Genomic DNA, 9,265 nt, shown 5'->3' with positions numbered 1-9,265 from the left:
AGACTGGGCTGCAGGCAAGCTGTAGGACATTTCCTAAATTAGTGATAGCATAAGGAGGCCCAGCCCATTGTGGGAGGTGCTATCCCTGGGCTGGTAGTCCTCGGTTCTATATGAAAGCAAGCTGAGCAAGCCACAGGAGCAAACCAATAAGCAGCACTCTTCCATGGTCTCTGTGTCAGTTCCTGCCTCCAGATCCCTGCCCTGCTTGAATTCCTGCCCTGACTTTCATTGATGATGTACTGTGATGTGGACGTATACATGGAATAAACCCTCTCCTCCCCAAATTGCTTTGGCTGTGATGTTTCACCACAGCAATAGAGATCTTCACTGAGACAGACAGTCTCCCTCCCTCCTCTACTAGGGAGAAATTACACAGAAATCTGAAGCCCTGCATTCCTAAGTCCTGCAGAAACAAAACAGACAAACAAACAACAACAGCAAAAACCATTGCTATAGACACTTCCCACCACCAACACATGTGCCGTGCAGACTTGTCTCCCCATCCATACCACATGACCACACCACCCACCCGTCGTGCCACACGGTGTGCACCGAACAGTGAATGCAGGGTGTACTCTGGACAACTAAAACACACAGCAACTACTCCTCCAGGTTGTAGATAGTAGATTTACCCAATACCACAATACTAATTACACAAAACCACCCAGAAAATGCCAGCACTTGAAAACACACTGGCTCAAGGCAGATTTAACACAAAGAGCTCTGTCTTTGATTCTCCTTCCACAATATTTGAACTTTATGGATACATACTCAGAGTATCTGTATTTTGCCTCTGTCTCTCTTCTCTTTCAGTTTCTGTCTCTGTCACTGTGTCTATGTCCCTCAGCCCCCAGTGTGTGTATGCACATGTATGGGGTGTGTCTGTGTGTGTCTGTGTGTGTCTCTGTGTGTGTGTGCACGTGCGCGCATCTGAAATAATCTTTAAATGACAGGATAGTGACAAGGGGCAACCAGCTCAAATCATTATTGCAAAGAAAGATTCTGGAGATGTATATTTGCCAAAGAGGGTAGTTGGGTATGGGAAAATATACTCAAAGTATGTTATATACTTTGTGAAAACAACCTTGCATAGTTTTAAATAATTTTTTTTAAAAGAGAAAGCTATAATCTCAAAGACCAAGTGGTTTCATTAGGGCTTAAACTAACCTATTTCTTTCTCCAATTTTTGAGCCATCTAGATCTGATAGCCGACCACATAAAAGAACACAGAGATGGCCACGCCCTGTTCCTGAGGCCTTTTGACACCGCTGGTCTTGGACGGCCACGCCCCATTCGTGAAGACTTTAGATACAGCTGATTGGTCCTCACATCAGCTCTCCCGGTGTGCAGATGGCACCCTTGTACTTCCCTCTGATGGCTGCAGGACTGAATTCAAATAAAACAGCCCTGGAGAATGTTGATTCCTATTTTCTTCTCATATCAGGAGAAAATTACATGGTATCATTTTTCCCAGGGTGCAAAGCTGAAGAGAGTTTCATGGTACACACTTAACTGCATATTTTCAATTGTCTTTTCTTTTTAAAATTCAAGATCAAATGCATCTCGCAAGTTCTCTTCACAGGTCTGTTTCATGGGGAAGAACACAGCCGCGGTCAGGTGGATTCTTAGTGAACACACAGCCATAGCCAGGCAGAGGGGCAGGGATACAACCTACAGGTCTGCCTTCAACATGTTTGCTGTGTTGATGTTCCAAAGCTGTGGTCTGAAGGGTGGGCGGGGAAGAGAGTGTTAGAACGCTACATTAAAACAATGCAATTATCTTAAACTTTCCATACTCAGACCTTTATGAACTCACAGCTTAAAATGAATTTTCTATTGATTTTGCTATAATGATTCACAGCTCCTAGCTAATCAAATTGGGGGGTAACGGTTGTGATGGTCATAGATGTATGCAGCAAGAACCAGGCATAGAAATGCATTTTCATTAGCAATATCAATCTCAGAATTCCTAAAGCCAATACGTCTTTTCTTGGCAAATATCTGCAGAGATAACAATTATTCTAGGAGCAACCTCGAAGACCACTAGGGAAGGATAGCACGATAGCATGATAGCGAGATGTAAACCTATTGCCATCTAGCGGTCAATCGCGGAACTGTCCGGTACCATCTCAACCCAAATAAATCTTTTAACGAAAGCATATTTTTGCCATTTTATTTCACTCCTCTGTGCATATATGGTTGAATTAAAATATTTTGGAAAACTCTTGGATAATTACATTATTACAATTTAAATATCTGTCTGAATGGAATTTTTTTAATTGCGCGTCAAAAGTTTCTTGAGCACAGCCAGCTTCGTGGCTATGCAACTAAGAGGTCGTCAGAATTTGATATTCGGGTTCTAGCTTAAAGGCCATAAACGGTCGTTGTAGAGCACAAATATATTTCTGAATTGGTTTTTAATTCACATATATTTATATATAAAGGATAATAAGAGTAGGCAGATCTCTATATGAAGTTACATATATATGTAAAGGTACTAAGCGGTAAACCACTTATCAATATAGATGGTACTTGAAGGCTATAATTAGCATAAATTATGAATATGTAAACGCTTGTAAGCTGTATTTCTTCATTTTTATGATCATATATGATCATAATATTTTCCGATACAAGGTCTTATTATGTCTAGCCCAGGTTGCACTAGAACTCACTATGTTGCTCAGGCTCCCCTGAAAGCTTGTAATCTTTATGCTTCCATCTTCATTCCGGAACGACAAACGTGTTCCATGATGCTCAACTCGAAGTTATGTTTCTTAAACAAAGCAAAATATATTTACCATCTCCTTAAAATTATTATTAACATTTTCACAATACTGTGATATTGCAAACTGTACTTCACTTTTTTTTAAAAGCAAAAGCCTGGTCAGAACTTGTGGTGAAAGGTTATGATCCCAGCTACTTGGGAGACTGAGGCAGGACAGCCACAAATTCAAGGGCAGGCTGGGTTATCTGAGGAGTGGGAGGGGAGCCTAGGTGACTTAGCAAGAGTCCATCTCCACCCAAAACTATACAAGGATCTGAATATGTATCAGGATTTAGGGGCACTTGCGTAGCATGCGGGGATCCCAGTATTGCCTACAAGGTTTTATGTGGCAGGAGCTACACAGTTCTGTTCATTTCATTTTAATACACATGTCTGATGACTGCCACACTTGCAAAATATTCCTCAGAGTTCAATTGGTCCAGCTGAGGAGATGTGAATTAACTGAGCTTTCCACACTAAAACATGTCTCGTTCATTTGTGCTGTTCAAGTTCCTCATCTCTGATGTCAAAATCAGATTTTAAAGCTTATTTAAAGACTTTTCCAATTTTGTTGATAAACAGCGATTATATACATGTCAGGGATACAGTAATATTTTAGTGCATGTACACACTGGTGCAGTGAAAGGGAGTGAGTCAAGGGGATTATTTTAGCTTAACGTTCTTCACGAAGTGGAAGATTTTAAAACAGGTTGGAGGACTCTGTTTAAAACCTTTTTAAATGAAACACATGCGAAGTTAAAATACAAAGAGTGGCAGTAACGTTTTTGGTGACAGTAACACAAACATCCATCTTCAACCTTCTTCTCCTCTAACATGGCTGCGACAAGCCGAAAGTATACTTTCTCACTCACTGCCTGGCTGTCACCTTTACCTTGAAAGGGGATGACTGCCTTTATCTCTTTTGAGGATCTGCTAGGTGGCATGTTATTGACAGCCACTTGTCATCATAGAAAAGGTCAGCGTATTTGGAACCCTGTCCTCCTTTAGTTTAAGAAAAATGTCTCTTCGATTCTTTTGTCAAAGGCTAACAAGGGAAATTGTGCTGCACAAATAGAACCAGGAACAATACAGAAAATAAATTCCTGTGGTCATGCCTATGTCATTACAAAATGCAGGGCTAAATTACAATGGAATTTTTTGAGGGGGAGATGGTGGGTGTGGGTTTGGCTTAGGTTGGTTTGGTTTGGTTTGGTTTGGTTTAGTTTTGACAAGGTTTCTCTGTGTAGCTCTGGTTATCCTAAAACCTACTATGCACACCAGACTGTCCTCAGACTCAGAGATCCTCTGGACTCTGCTCCTCTCAAGTGCTGGGATTAAATGCATGCACGGCCACACCCAGCAGGAGTTTCTATTTGTTGCAGTTGTTCTAATCCTCCCTAGTGCTGTGATCCTTTAATACAGTTCCTCATGTTGGAATGACCTCCAACCATAAAATTATTTTTGTTGCCACATCGTAACTGTAACACTACCGCTTGAAACATAATATAAAATTTTTGGAACTAGAGGTTTGAAAGAGGTCATGAATTTGCCTGTCATCCTTGCCCAGGGGCCATGCTAATCTTCTCTGTATTGTTCCAATTTTAGTATATGTGCTGCCGACACTGTTGTTAGAACAAAACAGCAACCAACAGATTGGGAAAAGATCTTTACCAATCCTATAACAGATAGAGGGCTTATATCCAAAATATACAAAGAACTCAAGAAGTTAGACCGCAGGGAGACAAATAACCTTATTAAAAAATGGGGTTCAGAGCTAAACAAAGAATTCACAGCTGAGGAATGCCAAATGGCTGAGAAACACCTAAAGAAATGTTCAACATCTTTAGTCATAAGGGAAATGCAAATCAAAACAACCCTGAGATTCTACCTCACACCAGTGAGAATGGCTAAGATCAAAAACTCAGGTGACAGCAAATGCTGGTGAGGATGTGGAGAAAGAGGAACACTCCTCCATTGTTGGTGGGATTGCAGACTGGTACAACCATTCTGAAATCAGTCTGGAGGTTCCTCAGAAAATTGGACATTGAACTACCTGAGGACCCAGCTATACCTCTCTTGGGCATATACCCAAAAGATGCCCCAACATATAACAAAGACACGTGCTCCACTATGTTCATAGCAGCCTTTATTTATAATAGCCAGAAGTTGGAAAAAACCCAGATGCCCTTCAACAGAGGAATGGATACAGAAAATGTGGTACATCTACACAATGGAGTACTATTCAGCTATCAAAAACAATAACTTTATGAAATTCATAGGCAAATGGATGGAACTGGAAAATATCATCCTGAGTGAGGTAACCCAATCACAGAAAAAACACACATGGTATGCACTCATTGATAAGTGGCTATTAGCCCAAATGCTTGAATTACCCTAGAGGCACAGAACACATGAAACTCAAGACGGATGATCAAAATGCAGATGCTTCACTCCTTCTTTAAAAGGGGAACAAGAATACCCTTGGCAGGGAATAGGGAGGCAAAGTTTAAAACAGAGGCAGAAGGAACACCATTCAGAGCCTGGCCCCACATGTGGCCCATACATATACAGCCACCCAATTAGACAAGATGGATGAAGCAAAGAAGTGCAGACCGACAGGAGCCGGATGTAGATCGATCCTGAGAGACACAGCCAGAATACAGCAAATACAGAGGCGAATGCCAGCAGCAAACCACTGAACTGAGAACGGGACCCCGTTGAAGGAATCAGAGAAAGAACTGGAAGAGCTTGAAGGGACTGGAGACCCCATATGAACAACAATGCCAACCAACCAGAGCTTCCAGGACTAAGCCACTATCCAAAGACTATACATGAACTGACCCTGGGCTCCAACCACATAGGAAGCAATGAATATCCTAGTAAGAGCACCAGTGGAAGGGGAAGCCCTGGGTCCTGCCAAGACTGAACCCCCAGTGAAAGTGATTGTTGGTGGGAGGGCGGTAATGGGGGGAGGATGGTGAGGGGAACACCCATAAGGAAGGGGAGGGGGAGGGGCTAGGGGGATGTTGGCCCGGAAACTGGGAAGGGGAATAACAATCAAAACGTAAATAAGAAATACTCAAGTTAATAAAGATAAAAAAAAAAGAAAAAGAAAAGAAAGAAGTCATGACCCCCAGGTTGAGAACCTCTGCTGTATCCAAAATTCATAAACCCACAAAAGTCCAGCATATGTGAAAAGAGCTACAATGTAGTGAGTTTAAATGGACAGGTGCATATGTAACTGTCCACCCCTTTGAGTTCTGAAATTTATATTCACCCCCAGGACACACAACTTATGTGATCCTTGGGAACCAGTAAGGAAATCACTACCAATCATATATGTCATTAGTGGGTAATTTTTAGTGTATTAGACAAAATGACTATAAATTACAAACGTAACGTTTTCTTTCTATACATCACTTTGGAGACCTTTGAAGGACAGGCTGTGGAAACCTTCTCAGCCCTAAGAAACAAGGAACATTCACGTCTTTAATGTGTGTGAGCAATTCCCAAAGCAGAGGGGCTGCCCATGGGATACAGCTGCTCCTGGGCCAGCCTGAAGTCTAGCCAGTATCTTAAGACCCAGACTTGGCTGCGCATAGATTACTGGTTTATTTGTGCTCTGGAAGAGTTCATTTGAAGTCTTCATGAACTGTTGGTTTGAGGGACACAGCTTTCTTCTTCCCTACAGCTGCTTCTGGTTTAAGAGCAGATGCTCTCTAGCCTCCCTGGGTGATAATTTTCCTTTCATAGCTGGGCTGCCTATCACGTGGAATGGGACAGAATAGGAGAGCTTTTCCCCTCCATAAGATATACTTTGTACCCTCCCTCAGCTCCCTGCCCTGTCCATCCTTAATTAGATCTTATTTATTTATTTATTTATTTATTTATTTATTTATTTATTTGTTATTGTTGCTGAGTGTGTGCACATGTCATATGCAGGAATGTGCATGTCACAGAGCACATTCAGAGGTCAGAGGTCAGCCCTATGGAGGTGGACCTTGGATCAAACCCAGGTTGCCAGGTCTGAGTTTCAGGGAGCACTTTATTTACCAAACTACGGTATCATGTCCATCTTTGATGGCTAAAGTTGCCATGTGCCTTGGATCTAGCTCTCTGGCCAGGCCACTCCTATACTGCCTTTCCCTCTCAGCTCTAGAAGATTCTGCTTCACTACAGCTGTATCAGATTCCATGAAACTTCTCAGGGAAGAGACCCGGGATATGGAACGGAAAGCCATGCCAGGAAGTTTGGTAAGGCAGAGCAGGCCGAGCCCCGGAGACTCGGTGGACACACACCTGAGGCTTAGGTGACTCCCAGCTCCCTGCCAGACTCCTGACTTGGAATATGTGCCATGGTTCTCACATAAACGAGACGTGACCGCAGTCAAGTAAACCTCAAACAGAGTTCTCCAGGCTAATGAGGTACCTAAAGGCCCAAAGGGCTTAGCCAATCAGCTTCCCAGACACCCTCCCCCCTCCTGAAGAAGGTATTTATTTAATCTTGGGCCCATCCTGAGAGATGGGGTATGGTTTTCAGATCCATTTTCCACCATGACAATAAACTGTTTAGAACCATGCATTGCCTCTTTTCATCAAGATCCGCCATGGGGAGCCATGAAGAAGGCCTTCGCCTACAGAACTGCAGCCTAATCTCTTGTAAAAGGCCTCTCTGCACTCCCAACCACACCCACCACCAAGCCTGCCTCTGCCAAGATAAAGACAATCATCCTGGCTGGGACAAGCAGAAGCTCCTCTCTCCCTCAGCCCTGGGCTATACGCTGCCCACAGCCTGTGGTTCTCACTCCGTTTCTCTGCTCTCTGGTCTCGCAGCAGTGCTTGGATGTCCAAGAGTCTGAGAACCCCATGGTCCCGGCCTCATCGCAGGCCCAGGGACCCCTGAACCGACTCCAGCTTTCCCACATCTCAGACTGTGCAGTCCCACCCTCTGAGTGGCATTGCTGCATCTGCTCTGAAAGCTGTTTGGCATAAGCACAGCCAAACTCCCCTGCCTTTCGCCCCCAAGTGCCATACCCTGTGGCGGAGCAGACTCAAGCCTACAACCCTACACCCAGATACTCACTGTCACCGGTGACTATTTTTCAGTCTCTGCAGAAGGCCCTTCTTCCCCACACCTCCTTAGGATAGCTTCATTCCAATTCTCCAATTATAGCATGGCAACCAGAACAGGATATCTGTGGAAGCCTGCGCAGACGGAAATGACTAGACAAGTCTACTTCCTGCCTGAAAACCATGTGCATACACAGGCCCGCCATTTTAGTCCATGTAACCCATACCCCATCACACCATCAGCACAGTCTGCCAAGTTTCCATCCCGTGCACTGTTTCCCCTTACTCTGTAGGAAGGCTTAAAGAAGCCTACTTCAGGGGGTTTGATTTTTGCCTGTCTGTGATTTCTATAGCTGGCTGAACCAGTTGCACTAAGAGGTGGTTAACATCAAGCGCCACTGGCCCTAAGATGGCTGGCAGCCAGGCCTTTTTGAGGAGCTCTGCTCCAGCTGCTGAGCTGTAGGAGGGGCTGTTAGTGCCTGCTGCTCACTGCTGGAAGAGTGTGGGGAACGTTGTGCGCACATCGAGCTTGGCCGATGAACAGTGCCCGAGACCTGCAAATATTAACAAACCACACTCCCTTTCCGTGATTTCTACCTCTTTATTTAAAACAAAACAACAAACAAGCAAACAAACAAACCCCACGTCACTCAGCTGATCGGCAGTCAAAGAGTGTGCCGCCTCAGTGTGCGTCCCTTTCCTGGGGATGCTTCCCAGTCTCATGAGCATCGCAGTAGAGCCAATGTGTCTTGTTTTAAATACTCAGAGCTAGCAGATTGCAGTCCCCTTAAATCTTCTGCTCTACCCCAACCTTCTCACTGTTTTTATTTATTTCTTCTTAATCTAGGAGATCGTAATTTCTCTCCCTTCCCTCTCATCATATCTTCCATGAATTTAAGTCTCCACAAAGATTACACAATGTGATTTCCTTCCAGTTATTTCCCCTTGACTCAGCACTTGCACTCCAGAGAAGAGAATTCACAGTTCCGTTGCCTGTTTGAAATGAGGGGAAGAAAACCACAGAGCATAAAACACAATGTCAACTCACTCTTCTTTTTTTTAATTCTTTTATATAGCCAGAAAAGCAAAACACAATTTAATATTTCAAAAAATTACCTGCCATACCAGCTTCCCGTGATTAAGAACAAGGCGCCAATAAGCACACTTTGTGTTTCACCCAGCATCTGATATATATTTTCCTTCCAGCCAGCCAATAACCGGCTTTGCAGTCACGTTGGCAACTTTTTGGAAGGTATTTATCATTCCAGAGGAACTCGCCAAGGAAAAACCGGAGTGATTGCTGGCAATGTCTGGGGCACAGAGGGAGAATAGGAAGAGCAAAGGATTTACAATCAGAAGCAAATCCATCCAGCTGCTACCTGTGTGACTTGGCAAGTCCTTTGCTAATGCTGAGCCTTAGGTCTCTTATACC

The 9,265-nt window shown here is 43.7% G+C and overlaps 1 pseudogene; it reads right to left on the bottom strand.

Annotated features, from left to right (window-relative positions):
- Window positions 1-4,286: 4,286 nt before the first annotated feature.
- LOC116890348 lies at window positions 4,287-4,387 on the bottom strand (annotated as a pseudogene).
- Between the last annotated feature and the right edge of the window lie 4,878 nt (window positions 4,388-9,265).

Source organism: Rattus rattus, chromosome 1 (assembly GCF_011064425.1).
Source record: "Rattus rattus isolate New Zealand chromosome 1, Rrattus_CSIRO_v1, whole genome shotgun sequence".
In the NCBI taxonomy this organism is placed as follows: domain Eukaryota; kingdom Metazoa; phylum Chordata; class Mammalia; order Rodentia; family Muridae; genus Rattus; species Rattus rattus.
Note: the sequence above shows the minus strand (reverse complement) of the source record. Positions and strands in the feature narration are given on the sequence as shown.